Source organism: Pseudorca crassidens, chromosome 21 (assembly GCF_039906515.1).
Source record: "Pseudorca crassidens isolate mPseCra1 chromosome 21, mPseCra1.hap1, whole genome shotgun sequence".
NCBI lineage: Eukaryota > Metazoa > Chordata > Mammalia > Artiodactyla > Delphinidae > Pseudorca > Pseudorca crassidens.
Genome location: NC_090316.1, coordinates 34,216,762 through 34,236,070, shown reverse-complemented (window position 1 = coordinate 34,236,070; position 19,309 = coordinate 34,216,762). Strand labels below are relative to the sequence as shown.

The 19,309-nt window shown below is 34.3% G+C and overlaps 1 long non-coding RNA gene across 1 annotated transcript in view; it reads left to right on the top strand.

Annotated features, from left to right (window-relative positions):
- LOC137216091 (uncharacterized) overlaps positions 1-19,309 on the top strand; it is a 207,966-nt gene that overhangs the window by 42,391 nt on the left and 146,266 nt on the right. The window contains exon 3 of the long non-coding RNA XR_010939589.1: positions 1,616-1,712. This is a non-coding gene — a long non-coding RNA (uncharacterized lncRNA). The remainder of the gene's footprint in view (positions 1-1,615; positions 1,713-19,309) is intronic.

Here is a 19,309-nt window from a genome sequence, read left to right as displayed (position 1 = left end):
CATTAAATAATAAAATGACAACCTTTATAGATGCAAACTCGCCTTCACCCAGTGGGTGCTGAGAGAGCAAAAGGAAAATGAAAGAGCTCCAGAAATGGTGCAGATGTTGGCTTGACTAGAATGTTAATACGTTAGTGCTTCCAAATGCTACTTTGTCTGAAAGAAGAAAATGGTGCTTGTGTTTCAAGAGGCTGAAACATAATATGCCATACACAGCTGGCTGAAGGGAGAAAGGGAGTGAAAAATTATGATTAGGAGAGTTTAGCTAGGAATACAAATGGCCCACTATGGAGAGATATTGCAGTTCCTCTGGTATTTGGTTTTCAGTTGGGATGCTTCGGGAATGAATACCTAAGGTCATTCTGGATAGTCCCCAGAATATCCCCACAGTAACAAAACCAGGTAACATTTATCATCGACTGCTGTCATCCGTTAGCAATAGAAAACTACACATCACTCTATTTCTGACTGACATATTAGAAACACAGCTAAGCACAGAATAGTTTAATCCAGATGAAGAAGACCATGGAAGGTTTCACCATGTCCAACTGAGTTGAGTTCATCATTCTTCCAGTGTGTCCTCTGTAGCTGTGATCCTGGGAATAGACTCCAAAATTATGTATGCCAGAAGAAATCCTGAATTTTCCACTCAATAAATAAATGATATTTATTGATTTAACAAATTCTATTTAGTCTTTCTTCTAAATGATTATAATATAACCTTTCCTGTTTTTATTCTGTCTTTGTTCAATTCCATTTCCTGTAGTCTCCTGTCCCTTCTCACTTAATCACCCCTCCCCATTCATATCAGTCTGTTCTGTTTCTTATCATTTCCCTTCATATCGTGTTGTTGCTTCACAGTCTGTCTCCATCTGTCTGTCTGTCTGTCTCTTTCTCTCACACACACGTAGAGTATCGAAATTTGAATAAACAACAAGGATCCAGGTTTTGTTTACAAGATACAAACCACTTCCTCATACCTTTCTAAATATTTAACTTTTACTTTAATTCCTTTTTAAAATTCAGATTTACTTTCATACTATAAAATCCATATTTCAGTTTACAGTTTAAGGGGGCTTTGGAGACGCATACAGTGATTTAATCACCACCACAATCAAGATACAGAGTTTTTGCATCTGAAGGATTTTAGCAATATTTTGAAAGAGCCACTTCAAAGTTATATGATTAAACCAAGTTTAATCACAAGTGACATGTCCCAGGCCATTTCTGAACTCCTGTAGCTTGTGACCCTGGATGTTTTCCTAGCCTTCTTTATGTTTCATGATTATCTGTTGAAATAGTTGCATCTACTTCACTAGAAATGTGTTAGTATATGTACAAAGTTTAGGCATTGACTGGCACAATTAATGCTAAATGAATCAAAGTAATTATTATCAATATCGTTATCACCATTATGACAGCCTTTACTCCAGGAAGTCCTCACTTAAGGACAGACTGCTTGCTTTTGTGGGGGGAATGGAGAGTAGTAGTCATGACCGGTGACAGTGCTTGAACTCAGAAATATCTGCTCTGATACCGAGCTGCTGCCTATTTTCTGCTCTCCCTTTGAAGCAACAAGGGTATCATTCTGCTTTGCTTTCTGTTCTATTCGAAGGTGTTTTCCTACTACTGGGATTGTTGTGGAGCCCTCATGACAAGCAAATAAAGCTCAGGTCCAGTAGTGATTTTGTGGATAACTGGACCAAGCACGGGTGAGTAACAAAAGTAAGACATCTTCAAAAGTTTATGATGTTAGTATATAACCTCAGCATAGCTATTAAAATAATAAGTAGCAAATATTGGAAATTTCAGTAATTCACGTATATTCCTGATGCTAATATTCACCAGACTCCCTGCATTACCCTCAAGATTGCCCTTTGCATAGACAAATGTCACATTCCTGTTAGATAACTTGTGATTCTAACCCCTGTCTTTATTCAAATCAACTGGATAAAATATTGTGTCCTTTGCCCAAATAAGCTAATCTACATTTATGAAATACTACAGATCAGTGATACCCTAGTCTGGGTATTTAATGGAAATTGTTTCTTGTAATTGACCAGTTCCTTTCAGTGAGCCTTACATATGGGATTGTCACACTATTTGGCATCAACAGGTCACAGAAGGTCAGAAGGCATCTTGTAAAAATCATGCGAATAGGAGACATTCTGGGGAGAAGAGGCGGGATTTCTGACTTTGGCATGCACCTAGTTGATATTTTCAATCTAAGTTTTTGTCCAACTGTTAGAGGATAGTATTCATTCCATCTTATATGAAATGTCTAATAGAATACTCATTTTATGGAAAAGGAAATCAATTGAAGTGTTATCGCCTTGCTCTTATCTAGATCATTCTGTGAACAGCTTTGAAACTCATTTATGTTCCTAAAGGCCTCAGGCATTTTCTATGGCAATCACTGATGGATTTTCAATCAGAGGAAAATAAGAGGCAAATAAGTTTACACATGTATTTTTTCATTGAATTTTCACAATGTGTTGTACCAAAAGATGTGTATGGAGGAGAGAAGAAATAGGAACAGGTAAATAAATGTCAGAAAAATTCGGCATAAAACAAATGAGAAGCAACGTATGGAGAAAGATTAGTAATTGTAGTTTTGACTTTGCAAGGGCATTTTTACACAGAAAATCATATATGTGTGTATATCCATATACGTAGTATAATTTACATATGTGAAATATAATTTCATGGGTCAATATATTTTTTTATATTTTTCTTAAAGTACTCAGTGCTAAATTTTATCATTCACATCTTTGCATCTACATAGCCAAGTAGGGAGCCAATGACGCAGTTTTCCTTTTGTCCTGTATTACAGGCAAACATGCTTTTAGGGTTACTTTTTTCCTTTTCTTTCAAGTTCTATAGAAACTTCTACAGAAAAAAAAAAAAAAAAAAAGGACCTTAGTTACCAGTGAGCCTCAACCCCGCCTGCATTACATTTAGTGTCTTCTCCACTCTGTAGAGCAGCCATTCAGAAGTAAAAAAAAAAAAAAAAAGTTTTTTAGCCTGTTACCAATTATTAGTTAGAAATATTTACTTCATATCTACCTACTCATAAACTACTTTGAAAGAGGATGCTTTGTGTCTTAAAACAGAAGTGCTGAATAATAATTTGTGACATCAAATACACCTTTGAATGATCATCCCTGTCTTTTATATCCCAAGAGCACCTGAAAACTATTACATTGGTTATTGTGGTTCAGCCACTGTTCTACTTAATGTTAAGTGAGAGCTGAACTTCAGTTTCTTTCCTGCAGCCTCTTATAATTTTACCAGTAATTTGAGCTCTTTAAAAACGAGAGAGGTTAAAAGAGTTAGTCCTAATGGAAAAAAGAATGCAGTTAATATTTTCAGCATATTTATAGGTAGCATATAATGTCAACTTGAAGCTGACATTAAAATTCTACATCAAGGCCTTCATAAAAGTTTTTCGGTATATATTTAATGATAAGTCTACAATGTGGGTTTAAAAGTATTTATCCACAAGAAAATCTTTTAGTAAAAGTACCTGCATTTAGCGTAATAAGGCACTTAGTCTCTCCTCTACTGTTACTCTTACCTTGTCACTCCAGTGCCCTCACAGTGCATTTTGCCTACTTTTCTTCTAAGAATTATTTTAAGGTATGCAAATCATATAATTCAGAGTACAGCTAGACATTAGGACCAAAGAGAGGTGTAAGTATGGTGACAACACTTTCTGTTTATTTATTTAGAACAATGTAAAATTAATACATTATATCTACACAAATTTTTTAATATTAAAATTGTTCTAAAATATGGAATATAAAAATATACATGAAAAATGTATAGATCTTATTCATGTTGACTTCAGGGGATGTATATAGATCTTATTGTCATGAGAAAAAATAAATGAAAACGACTATTATTTGTGTATACACACAGGAAAAGCACCTGTTTTTAACTCTAGTGAAAGGAATACTTAGCACAGATCACACAATGTAGCAATTGAATACATAATAGAAATTAACACTGATTCAGCATCCATAAAAACAACACCTCCTTAAATTTTCTAAAAATTAGAGCAAAATAGTGTGTTAAAATCTTACTTGTAAAGAGTCTATAAATTTCCTGATCAAATGTCCAGTAAATGCATATAATATAAAATGTGCAAAAATTGTAAAATAATGTGATTTAAAATTTTCAGAATTCTATGTCATACCCATTTCTAAAGGGGGCACTTTATTTTTGACAAAATTATACCATGAAGAGAAGAAAGTGTTCCTCTATCATTTAAGTGCATTTTATAAGTGGTTAACAAAGAGTACCAGGAATGTTAAAATGTGCTAATCAAATATGGTCATCTTTATTTGTGATGTTAAACTATATCTAAAATATGGATGACACTTCCTCTATCTTTTTCTCCCTCTCTCTAAATATATGTGTGTGTGTGTGTGTGTGTGTGTGTGTGTGTGTGTGTAATACAGGCACACACATATGCATTCTGATTTTGTGGGAAAATAACTTTAAAATGCTTAGAAAAGTTTCATATCTGTTGGACAGTTAATTAATGTAAAGAAAGTACTGGAATGTAGGCTTCATACCTGTGATATTGTGATTTATAATAAGAAATATGTGTTTGGTCTTTGTCCTCATTTCTGACACAGTTCCTAAAACGCTTGCGTTTCCTAAGTGTTGAGAGCAACAAAGATGTCTTTTGTTATGTTAATGAGTCGACCTTTGGAACTCACCGAAGTAGACTGCAGGTTGCCAGTGGAGCCAACCACAGGTGACTAGAGGGTTGGAACTTTCAGTCCCGCCCTCAGATCTCTGGGGAGAGGGGGGAGAGGGACTGGAGACTGAGTTCAATCACCAGTGGCCAATGATTTAATCAATCATGCCTATCTAATAAGGCCTCCATAAAACCCCAAAAGAACAGGATTCTGAGAGCTTCCAGGTTGAGGAACAAGAACGTTTCCACCCATGCACAACAGTGCCGGACCCCAAACTCCACAAGAATAGAAGCTCCTTTGTTCAGGACCTCACCCTACGTATCTCTTCATCTGGCTCTTGATTCCTATCCTTTAAGATATTTGGTAATAAGATCTAGTGAGTAAACAGCTTTTTGAGTTCTGTGAGCTGTTGTAGCAAATTAATTGAAGCCAAGGAGTGGGTCATGGCAATCTCTGATTTATAGACAGTCAATCTGATGTCTCGGTAACGACCCGGACTTGTGATTGGTGTCTGAAGTGGGGTGGATGGAGAGCAGTCTTGTATCCTTAGTCTGTGGGATCGGACATCACCTCCGGGTAGATAGGGTCAGAACTGAGTGGAATTGTACGACACCCAGCTGGCCTCGGAGAATTGCTTGTTGGTGGATGGGAACACCCCTCCACACAATGAAATTGGGTCCAGGAACCCAAAAGAATACCTCTCCTGGCAAAGAAGGTCATAAATTGAGCTAAAGCTGAACTATAAATATAGAGTTTCAAGGAAGGATTTTGTTTGATTGTTTTAAGATGGGAGAATTGTAAACATACATAGAATCTTACTGGAAAGATCCAAGATTGAAATAAAGATTAAATACAAATCAGAGACCAGGTATAATAAACTCTCAGGAAGTAGAAGGTGATGGAATTCATCATACCGAGTGATTACCTTAAATGAGACTAGGGACACACATACATACATTCACATGCACAGAGGGGAAAAAAATATATGTGTGGATAAATGTTGTTCTGTAGATTTTATGATAGGAAATACGAGGAGTAAGAAAAAAAAAAACCTGAGGCCTAAGGTTATATGTTGTCACCTACGATCTTCTCCCATATGCTCTATACCTCCCCTAACCCATCCACAACGCCACCCTCTCCAACTTCCCAGATTTTCTACCATATGGTCTGGAACCCGTGGTCTAATATCAGAAAATCACCATCACATTTTGCTTTGAAGAGTCCCTTTGCTTTTTTCGTTTAACAGAATCTGGTTTTCTATAGCTTTCATTACTTATTGTTTTGCCCTTCCAGGAAATGGTTTTTGTTGGTTAGGTTTGGTTTGACTTTTTTCACCTAAGTATGCCCTAAATAGCACAGATTTGCTGGTGGGATAGATATTATCCTAATTGCTCTTTACTGCTACTTCCAAATTATCACTCTTCATTCAAAACCTCTTTGCTAGGAATCTTAAGGTCAATTCTACCCAGTCAGAAGTTTTCAGCCTCTTTCCCTGCATCGCCCTTAGTGACAGGTTGAACACCATGGAGGCAATCCACCTAACACCCCTGCCTCTCAATTATTTCAGATCTGCACTTCCAAATCTTTTCCTCTAGGCCCTCAGAACCCTTAACCTATAAAGTCATATTCTAGAACTTGACGCCATCCATCATTTCACTACCCCCAACAGTTCAATTTCAATCATCCAGTCCCCACGTATTTTTCTGTTGTTCCAGCTTACTTACCCTATTTAGGAAATAAGACTGTTTTAATAATTGTGTGTCTCATTGGAGCCCTTTGTCGACACAAAACAGTTGTTTCTAACCATCCCAAAATCTTTGTAGATTTAGCAATTCTTCCTTTCCTAACTACCTTCTCTAATATATTGCCTTTCCCATAGTCATTCTCACTATCGAGTACAATTTATGTTTTGCTATGTTATTTACAATAATCTTTACTAGTTGAAAATATGTCATATCTTTGCTTGTTCAGTGCTGACTCAGTTACTAGAATGCAAGCTCTCTGAACACAGAGAATTTTTCTCTCATTTCCTATTCCACCCCCAGGTTTGGCAAAGAGTAGGCAGTAGTAAATATCTGTCTAAAAAATAAGTGGATGAATGAACTGATTATCATTTCCACTCTACTGAATATATTTAAATATGGATGGTAGCCTACATTTATACCTCAGTTATACTTAGAGTCAAATCATGGATTACCATTTCAATTGTGGGTTAGATCATTACAAATACATAATTATTTTGGAACAATAGAGAAAACTATATAATTTATTTTGTTCTTAAAGTTGCTATTTTGTAATAATGGTTTTCTTAATTAGTATTTATCGAAAACACTGCTCATGTAAGCTTAAAGAGAAGCCAGTGTTTAAACACTATTCTTTGAAATTGTGTCATATTCTCTTTAAATTGTGAAAGCGCAAATTATGCACTCTGAAAAAATTGTTTAAATTAATTTTGTCAGGCTAGGTAAAAGACTAATATATGTAGTAGGTAGCATCCATTTTCATGATCTCACTGCTTATCATGCTGTATACATTTATATATACATTTCTTTGCCAGGTTATACATGCAGAACTATGTAGGGTGAACTTAATGGGTGATTCAGGTGATTCTTTATTTTTTTGTCGTTTTTTACTATAAGTGAATTTCACTTAATACATAGGTTTCCTGTAAAATCTAACTTCTACCTAGATGCAATTCCGTTTCTCCTGAATTATGACAATTATAAGGCTAAAAATTTGGCAAAGCTTAAAGAAAGATTGCTATATATTGGCCTTAAAAATGCAGATTTCCTTGAAAAAAATGTGCTTGTTTTAGATGAAAAATAAAGACACAGAATGTATGAGATATTTGGAATAGATAATGCTGTACAAATGGAAAATATTAAGTAGTAACACTTCGAGTTACATATGTATTAATGTTATACCTAAGTAAAACTATTTTAGCAAGGTTCCTCATGTAGAGGGTGTTATTCCATTTCACATTCTTCTTATATTGTACAACAGGCAGTGACTATAATTAATAGATGATACCATCCACTGAAATATTACTCATAGTTCTCATCATTTTCTTTGGCTCACTCTACTTATCATCATATTTTTTGTCCTCTAATCCTTTCTACACCCTTTAATTCCTGTAACCTGAAAACAATTCCAACTCATCTACTTTCATAGTAAGAACAAATTCATTGTCTTTTTTCTCTATTCCTCCAATTCAAGCCCATCTTCTATGGAATACCATATTTCATAATCAAATACTTAAGGAAATAAATATAATCAAGAAAAAATTTTAATTTCTAAATGAATTCAACCAGCCTCCTGAGTAATCTTCTTCCATTATTCAAAAACTATAGTAATACGCTGCAGTGATAAATAGTAAAGTAGAAAATGTAACATCAGTAGCAATAATTACAGTAAAATTCATTCAAATTTCTTGTATTGCTGGATTCGTCCCAGGTGTGCTGTTTCTATTAACTCACTTAATCCTCACACTTATTATTGGTTAAAATGTAATTCCAACTCTTTAGAAAGTACATTCACAGGGGGAGTCTAGCTCCATGCCTCTTCTCTTAGCGCTGTGCTACACTGCCTTTTCCATGTAGTGTACCTGCTCTTGTTTTAGTGGTGCATGGGCATTGAGTTAGGGGATGATGCAATGTGATTGTGTCTTTAATGGGAGGAGAAATGAGAAAAGAGTAAGGCTAAGAAATAAGACACAGAATGCAAATAGGGAATTCAGTAGGCAGTATTTAGATAATGAAATTATCTGGGCTTAATGTTTCCCTTTTAATATTTGACTTAAACATATGTTAACTATTTGTAAACTATTTGGAGAAGTAACTATACCTTTTATAATTCATATAGCATCAATCTTTAAAAATCATAGCATATATTATTAAATAAAATATACATCTAATAGAGTAACATTGGTCCATAAATAATGTTCGTTATAGGAATTATAGTATGAAAAAATACTCTATCAGAAATGAATTAGTTTCCTCGGCAAGTACTTTATTTTCAATCAGGAGCCCAAAACATAAACTTTCATTCTGCACTAGTGCTCTTTTCTACCATATTTGTTCCTTCCCTACAGGCAGGGCATCCATCTTTCCTTACTGCAGATTCACACACACACACACACACACACACACACACACACACACACACACAAACAGAACCCAAAGTGCAGTTTATTAGGGGCTGTTCACTTCTCTCTCTGTCCTGAAAGAATTCTAGCCACACTAAAGCTTTTAGTTATAGGCCTACCTTGAAGATGTTGTGCATTTGGTTCCAGACCACTACAGTAAAGCAAATATAACAATAAACTGAATCACATGAGAATTTTTTTTATTTCCTAGTGCATATAAAAGTTATGTGTACACTATACTGTAGCCTATTAAGTGTGCAAAAGCATCATGCCTAAAAATGTACGTACCCTAACTAAAACATACTTTATTGCTAAAAAATGCTAACCATCATCTGACAATGCAGGTTTGCCACAAATCTTCAATTTGTAGAAGACACAGTTTATGCAAAGTGCAATAAAGTGAACCATAAAATTTGTCTTTATACTATATGGAATACCTATAGGGAATATAGGTATTTTGGGGCTGAAAAAATCTAATTCTCATAGCTGTCTTTTCATAAATCTTCTATACCCTTGTCACATTGTTTGTAACAGGCCTGTTGACATGTAAGTCTCCCACACTTGATTGAGTAAAAGAGAGGATTGATAAAATAAAACTTACAAATAGTCAAATTAATGTTATATATAGAATGAAAATAGTGCATTTTACTTTCTTCTGTAATTTATTAGCTCATCTAATTTTAACTTTATGTAGTTTCCTGAATTAAGAACCAGCCATCCTAGTTATAGCCAATATACCGTATTCCAGTGTTTTAGCTAAAAACTTTCACTAGAATATGACCTTAGTTGAGAGCTCAGGTGGGAGATATGCCAGTCCTCAAGAATCCTGTTCTATGAATCTCTTGAGACGTAAAGACTTCATAATGAATTTTCCAGAGATGCTCATAGACACCTTCTCAGAGAGACCTGGTGTCTGTTGTTTCTGGTCAGGACCCTTAAGGAGGCCTGACAAACACAAATCCTCAACAGGCTCTTCTCTCATTCATTGCAACCTGGCACGTGGCGCTGCCGTAGGAAAAGATGTCAGCCGTCTTAATGATGACATGTGTCTCGTTCAGTAAGCACAGATCAAGTGTCTGGGATTGTGATAGTTTGCCCCTTTCTCACACACACACACACACACACACACACACACACACACAATGTTACATGTAATCTCACAGCTTGTGAAATAAAATTGCAGTGAGCCGTAGTTCTCTTGTTCACTGTCTGCTGGTTTTACATTCATTGTTTTGAGGTTAAGCACAACTAGAGACTAGATAGCTTTCTTTAGGAGAATATGACTGAGGTATTATAATTTTTAAATATATAAATAAAATGACTTCTCACAGGTTGCAAATTTTCACAAAATAATATTTTACACAGAAGTGCACAGTTGAGGCTTTTTGCTCACAAAGGATCAAAAATCCAAATTTGTCTTCATTATCAACCCTCAAAAGAAATAAATGAGTCATAAATGTAATTAATAGTAAAAGTTATCCTATCCTGATTTTTAAATGAAATCAGAACATATGTGAAGTCTAACCCCCCATTTTCCTACTATATATTTAAAATGTGTGTATATTGAAATAGTTATCTATGAAATGTTTTAATCATTGTCACTGCATCATATTTATTTCAAATAATAGTTGTTGGAGGAAAGCAGTTAATGTACATTAAGAGAATCTAGAGTTTCAAGTCTTAATTTTGAAAATCTCACAGATGATAAATAATAGTTTATAGACGTGTTGAGAGACATTAAAAGTTAAGGAATTAAAACATAAATGGGAAAAATGATATAGACTCAAAATATTAATTTCTGTGTAAATACATTAAAATTAAAAGACATAAATATAATGAAATACTTATTTTAAGTGACATTATTTTATTTTCACAAAATATGATTGTCCTCTATTGAAATGCTATTGATTATAGATTTTCATAATTTGGCAATATTATATATTTAGTGTGCATAGTTCCACAATTCAGGGTGCTTTTTAAAATTATTTTTTCATCACTTTCTCTTGCAAAACCATAAGAAATATATACGAAAAACAATTCAATGCTAATGTAACAACAAGGTTAGAAATCTAAACATACAGGTCAGAGCAGAAAAGTTACACTTCTCCTGGTAACATTATATTATCAACATTATACAGCGTGCACACGAAAATATGTACTTAGAAACCTAACTGGTAATTTAAAGTAGCACATGTTATATATATTAAATGAGGATAAGTTAACATCCCTAGGAGAACCTTAACTTACCTAGTTTTGTATTAATATGTCTTAAATTAATAGCCTTTTACTATTAGAAATTTCCAGCATACAGCTGTAGTCACCCTGTGCTTGAATTCTTTTGCCCTTTCTCTTCATGCATGGATTTGTTATAAAACTGAGTACAAAGGGCTGGAAATGTGTGGAGATGGTATGTTTTATACATTACATTATTTGCCTCAGCAATTTTTTCTAGGATAATGCTCTGCTATTACCATATTTTATGATAATATGATAACTCTACATCTGATAGGAAAACAAATTAGATGGAAGCCATACCATTAGAGTGTCCAGATGCAAAGCTTCCATTCTTGAATTCTGAGTAAAATATTTATGATCTTATTTAAATAATAATGAGATAGAATACACACAGTGCCATTGTTTAAGAATTATGCCACATATGTAATACTAGAGGGACTCCTCATCATAGGAAACGTAGGTTTCAAGCTAAGAGCCAGATTCTCAGTCACACAGTTCCAACCTGGTTTCAACTGCAGTAACACATTGAAATAGACCCTGATAACTTCTGATCTGTAAAAGTATTTATTACACAAAACCTTTTCATGTGGCACCTTACATGAAAATGTGTATATAAATATATACAGATATATCATTAATATTTCAATACTTTGGTGATTCTCATAATTCCAATCATATTAAAATTAATTTATAATGCCATTTCTAACGTACAGGGTATATGTTTATAAGCTCTCTCCCACATAAACCTGAAAATGTAAACTCAATTTTTTTTTGATGTGGACCAATTTTAAAGTCTTCATTGAATATGTTACAGTATTGCTTCTGTTTTATGTTTCTGCGTTTTTTCTTTGGCCCCGAGGCATGTGGGATCTTAGTTCCCTGACCAGGGATCGAACCCGCACCCCCTGCGTTGGAAGCCAAAGTCTTAACCACTGGACTGCCAGGGAAGTCCCAAAATGTAAACTAAATTAAGTTTATAGAGAAATATGTATCTTTGGACAACTTTTAATTAGACGATGGTTTGATTTTTAGGTCCTAAAGGTATTTTGAGAGCTCAGTGAGGTGCATGAAGTTGAAAGATAATAAAAGTCACGTTTTATTTTTCAGTAGAATTAGGATTGAAGCACTGACATATTTTATTTTCTGGCCAACTCCAGTTGAATTGGACATAAATATGCCTGCCATTTTGTGTTCTTTTTTTTTTCTTCTTCTCCACACTAAATGATCAGGGTCATAAAAGTTTTTATATATTCACTTTTTCAATAGAGTGCATAACCATTTGATTGAAGAAAGCCAAAAGGTACGATACTCTCTTTCATATGTCTCAGTTGCATTTACTGGAAATACCCGAGTATTCAAAAGCATTAATTAAATAGTATTGCTGTTTTTGCACATCGTTCATGATTCTGAGTGAGGTTAGAAACAATCAATCCAATCCTTAATTTATATTCTACTTGAAAATTAAATGGTATAATTTACTGATGGAAACTTGAGTACGTAAACAACTGGAATGTTGTTTAAAATCATATCTATTTTGCCAACTGCCAGTTCTGTGTCTCTAATACTTAGAGAAGCCACATTTTATTAAATATCAGCCGTCTTATGCGATTGTAGTCTTTAAACGCTTCCTTTTCTTGGGTCATATGGGCACTTTTGGTTAACATTTTAGATTTCGATATAGCTTTATTTTGTCATTTAGCTTGGTTCAAAAATTGTGCAGGTGTCAAAACAATGAATTTCTGGAGGCTACTTTTTTCCTTTTCTCTTTTAAGAGCTTGGATATTGTTAATATCAACAGGAAAAAGAATTACAGTGACACATAAAGTAGAAGTGCAGTTTTTGTTCTTTATAGGTAGCTGGCAGTGGTTCTCTTAATTTACCAATGTAATAAAACAGAAATGACAATGCTTTTTCTAAAAGGGGAAAACATATTTTCTAATACGTGGAGAGGCCAAAGCGGTAATATTTTTAATCACAAGTCCCACTTAAACAGCATGATCCCAGATAAGTGTATCGGAGTATGTTACTATGTGAGTTATTGTCTAGGCTCTCAGTAGCCTACTGTAGTGAGAGCAGGTGGTTTGAGCTCATATCTTTTGTGCTTCTCAGTTATTGATGTGGATTATATGAGAAGATAATTGGCAGGGTTTTGTACATAATTGATATAAAATGCTGTTTAGGATCTTCTCTGATTTGTCAAGTTTCTGGAACATCTGGGACAACAGTCTCCTGGATTACATATGAAAGAGATATAACTTTCAATCATCTGTATGCTAGCAGCAAACTGCTATAATGCTTTATAATTTTTCTGTGCATTTGAAAAAATTAAAATAGGTTTACTCTTAGGAAAATTGCTTGATTCAGAACTGAGAAACCACTAATTTAAAAAATATTTCTCTTTCCTTTATTTTTCCCTACACAGGATGGTAGGAAAATAGGTAAAAAGACAAACCCAATTTAAAAGGAAGAAAAAGGGAGTAGAATATATTAAAGCTATGTTTGTGGCACTCTGCTATTTCTCCTTAAATACTTTTCTTCAACACAAGATATTATAATGATTTTACATGTATCATCATCTGTCTGGAGACTTGAAAAACACTGGGAGAAATTTGAATAATGATAATGTTTATAACAACAATCAGATTGCCTAGCAGCACCTATTGAAGTAGGTGGAATTTGTATCTGGTATCTCCTCTTTTCTGTAATGCCCACTATTCCCCTCAATTAATCAACCCAAGTGTTTTCCTCAGGTAACACATTATTATACTATCTTACAAATCCCTGATGCCAACTGGAAATTTTGCCTCTCTTATCTGTCTTCCTATTTTCAAATACCATGTTAAATCTAGTAATAGCAGATAAGTAGGATGTTGACCACAGACAGATTTTTGACAGATTTTAAATGTGCAGATTTCAGGAAATTCAAACACACACACACACGGATAGGTAAATAGATTAATGGGTGGATATCTTGATCTCAATAACAATATTTCTTAAAAGGAATATATTGGTTTAAGTTTGAGAGGCTGGAAATAAATTCAGAAAGAATAATGAGTCAATAATTATGTTCACTAAACTAGTCATGCTAGACTGGCAACTTTTAGGTACTATGATTACTATGATAGTGTAGGTCAGTTTTAGTCAAATTTTAAAAATGCTCTATAATGTCATTATAGATAATATTGGAAACATACGATACATATAGGCTCTAGCCCAGTATACTTATAATTTTACATTAACCACACTCAAAATGTGATGATTATCAGTGTGTCATTTGGGGAAAACATAGTTCTGCCCTTGAAGCTGTGCTACCAAAATGTAAATTACTTACTTGTATTCTTGTTGCAGATATTTTTCTGGCTTTCCCCAAAGCATAATTATTCTCCACTTTCCTCTACTTTCAATGTCTGTTCCTTCTAGATTTTTCCTGTAGTCAAGCCTTGTTTAAACTAAATAACTAATTACATTTCAAAAATGGTACTATCTTCAGGTAACATGCTGTATCTCCTCAATCCATTAGGTTTTAAAGGTTTCTTAAGAATATTCTACATGTTCTCTGTCCAATTATTGTTTTACAGTTCAAAGCTCTTCAACCCTTTGCAGTCTGCCTCCAGCCAGACTCTATACGATGTGATATTCCTAATACCTAAGACTCAATCAATAACCAATAGACATACAAATAAATGGGAAAATGTGATCCAAAGACGAGAAAACACGTAGTCAGGAGAAGAAAAATACTGAACGACTCTGATGATAGTTTTAGCAGAAGAGAACTTTCTCCCATGCGTAGGTCTAATAAAATAGTAACACAACATAAATGTACATTTCTCACTCTCGTGGGTGCTCGTGATTAGACAGCTCTACTGAGCAACTCTCCTCAAGGAGGACATTCAGTGATCCAAGGCCCTTCCACTTCTTTGCTATGGCATCTTCCCAGAAATGAGAAAAGTGGAGGTGTGGGGACCATATATGAAAGTCATCTACTGACTTCTTTCATTTCCATAAAACTCCATTGCCCAGAAACCAGTAACATGACCAACTATAACTACAGAGAGTTTGGAAAATGTATTTTAGTAGAGCGTCCGGGAAGAATTAGTTAAGCTTGCTGAGAATCTAGCTAATTCCTCCCACACTCTCCACCTGCTGCCTTGGTTCCTTTTCCTTTCATTAAACATAAAGTAAACATTTTTCCTTAAGTCATATTCTAAGACTTCTTTTCTTCTCCCTTTACACTCTTTCTCAGAAAGATCATCCCAATCTATGTCTCTAAATGACATGCCTATACATTATACACTGGATAATTTTGAACAGACCCAGAAGAATGGAGAGTAGTATAATACACATTGAAGTAGGACAAAATAAATGAGCAATTCACTTTGTGCAGATAACTTAAAATTTGTATGCATGGATGGGCAAAATTTCTCCCAAATCCGAGATTTCATTATTCTCTTATGTCTACTTGTGAGTTTCTGTCCTATCTTTTCTCCATTTTTTGTCTGACATTTTCTTTAATTGTTTGCTCCACCTCTTCACCTGGAAATCTCTCTTGCAACTCATGCCCATTGTGTTCAGAACTAAACTCAACTCTCCCACAAGTCTGTTCTTTGCCCTTTGCACCATAAATAAGATAATGTCAAATTTCTCTAATTCAAACTCAAAAATGTAGACTTAAATGCATTCTCCTTTTTGTCTCCATTATTAGGCTAAAATTAGAGTCACTATAATGCCAAATTTAAAATGATATTTTATGGTTTCATTATAATTCAAACTTATGCATATTTCAGAACATTGATGCTTATAAATCACTTGCAAAAATTTAGACTCTGGATTTCTTTGTGAAATCCTAACTGCTTAAATATACATTGGAAACAATAAGTTAACTGTAATTTATATAATACACTTTGATATGGAGATTTTAGTCGATCACAAGTTAGTTTTAATTGAAGGAGGCTGTATGATTGCTAATTCGAAGTATAGTGTCATTCTCAAATAAGGTAATAGTCACATTGAACTTCGTACTTCCTAAATGTTATGAAAAGGGAAGTTGACAGTCTGAAGTAGGGCCATAAAAGGGTTCCCAGAAGACTGAAGGGCTGGAAAATGAAGTAACGTAAGGAGGACCAGAAGTAGCCCATGTTATTTAATATGGTTAGTAGGAGACGTAGGCATCTGTGATAGTTCCCTTCAGATATCTGAAAACTGTGCTCTGCCAAAGAGAATACATCTTTTATTTGTGCTGGAAAGCAGAACTGGAATACACAGCTATGAAACACCAAGAAGTTATTTTTTTTTTTGTCTGCTCTAAGAAAGAATTTTCCAAAAGAGCTTCCATCAATGGAATGGCAGTTTTATAGACAGTCTTCATCCACCATTGAAATTATTCCTGGTGTGGGGAATGAATTAGAATATTTCATTTAAAAGGTCCCCTCTAAACTAGAGTTTTATCATTGTATGCATGTGTGTCAATTTAATAATGGATAAAATGTATAAAGAAATATGTTAAAATAAAGGAAAATACCATTTTGCATCCTAAGAACTCACATTTTTATGTGCTTAGAAAGCAACTCTATCTCCAGTGGAGGGAGGATAGAGCAATTAGTATGTATCAGAGAGATCCAGAACATTGGCCTATGTGTTCTAACACTCAGTAGGAGACACTGAAGTAATAATATGGGCAACTAATATATAGGCTCTTAAGAAAAGAGTTCAAATTGTGGTTCAAATCTAGTGCTGATTTAAGGAAATAAGGTCTGTAAAAGGACATTTACCCTCTTTGAAAATATAGTCAAGTGATCTTTACAGGGAAAACTGCCTTAATGGAGTAGGCCTTTATTTGAAATACATGTTATTCTCTGTGTGTTTTGTAAATGAGACTTTACACGAGGAAGACATACTATTTCACATTTTTACCATGTGTAAGAGCGTAGCTTTGGCCATATTTAGCTACAGACTTAAATGCATTCTGCATAAGACTCATTTTAAAGGATGTCTGCTGATGAAAATATTAATGTGGCCATTTTAAGTAACTTCTTCCAGATAATTGTTACATTAATTGCATAAAATTATCCTAGCACATAGTCTATGCTGGTTGAACCAGGTAAACTAAAACCTAACGTATATTTTTGAAATTTTTTAAATTAACGCTCTAAAGATTTGAGGAATATATCCAAATTAGATATAAACCTAATGTTAGATATAAATTAGTATAACTGCTGTAAACTTATTTTTATGACTAGTAAATTCATTAAGTCTTTATATATAAATTCACTACTATTTATATGCAATTTGGAGATATTCTACCTTATGTATTAGTCAATCATAGATGACAATGTCTTACAAAATTCATTTTCAGTATCTCAGATACAAATACTCTTGGATGAGTACAAGTTACCTTAACCAGAGATTAATGGTTAAGTGATATAATTGATATTCCCAGAATAGTGCTTGAATAGTTCCTGAAAAGAGAAAATGAGTTACCCAAATAACTTCAATTGAAAATTTTCTTTTTTGTGAGGTACGGTTGATTTACAATATTATATTAGTTTCAGGTGTACACCATAGTGATTCAGTATTAATTATTGGTTATCACATTCAATGAGTCATACATATTACATTCATATCATACATTTTACATTCAAAAAAGTTTACTCTAGATTTTCTTAAAATATCTTATATTTTATCAGTTTTTTATTGTTTGTATATCTTTAAAAATCATATCACGAGCTGTATACAAACACAGTTCATGTGAATACATATAACTATGTATTATATATACATACGCATACACACTCACATAAAACAAATTTAAAGATAGTTATTTAAATGAGGGAAAAATCCACAGCCAGGTAACTGTAATGTTAATACTAGCATTTTCCCCCAGGATATTGTCATCTCCTCAGGGCTCCAGAGTTACTTAAGAGCTTAAGACATTCAAAAGTATATCAATTCATCTCAGTCAGTGTAGAAAATGATATAGCAAAGCCTGACTTTTGTACTCTGTTTCCTACACTGACAGACTTACTATTAAAAGTTAAACAAAACATTGTATACTTTATCTTTCCTCTCTGATAATGTACATTTTCAAAATCTTTGTTGTTCTCGTAATAAATATTTTTCCAGTCTTTTCTATCCAATACTCCTTTTCAGCTCCCCCACACTAGTAGCTATTACAGTAAATTGAACTTTGGGATATTCATACCCACACCACCCTCAAACGCAGCACACCCTTCCGTGCTCGTGTCCTTTTCTGAGTCCTACGGCAAGTCTGTCAAACGACTGCTACCATCTCCTGTAGCTTTCTCGGCTGCAACTTGAATCCAAACTCTTCCACTCCCCAAAGTCCTGGCTGTCTACATTTTATCTTTCAGGCTTCCCCTGTCTCACATTTACTTTTCAGTTCCTTACAGAGGACAAGAGTGGCTGCTGGCATTGTCACAGGGTTAGGAGGATGGCTGAGGGAGCATCTCTCAGAAATAAAGCTGAAACTAGTGCTGAAATCATGTTAATGTACAGAGCCAAGCGCTCAGGAAGGTGATCGAGTTTGTAAACTAGAGAATGAGGTGCAACCTGGCTTTTCCCTGCAGCCTCTCATCTCTTTGAGAAAGGCAATACTTTCATTAAGGTACAGCTTAAACGTTTTATCTGTATACCAAGAGGACTCTTCTAACTGCCCATACCAGGTTTGGTTTCTCTTTTACATGTGGCAGTAGAACACTGGCTTGTTCATAATATAAGAGTGTCTGTATACAATTTATTTTGATTACTCACATGGTAGGTTATGAACTCCATTTGAATAGGAACCCTATCTCTTATGTACAGCTATATCACCAGCCCTTAATGTAATGGCTGACGAATAGAAAAAGTTCAGTGAATATTTGTTGAACAAATATATAACTAAATAAATGCATAAAGAACAGGACCTCAAGTATATATAAAGAGCTGAAATACTGTACAAAGAAACTAAAACCCAGGGGGGTAAAATCGTAAAGCATAAATGGAATTTGTAGGTTGAAGTGGGTTCTGGGTGAATACCTCTGGGTGGCACTGTTGTTCCAGATTGGCTTTTATACACTGTGTATAGCATGACTTGTAGAAAAGCTATGTTCGTAAGTCAAAACATGGTACATCCATTCAAAGAACATTCATTGAGTATGTATCATGTGGCAAGATACCGTGTGCAAGGAACAGCATGGAACAAGATACAGAGATCTTGGAAAGGAGA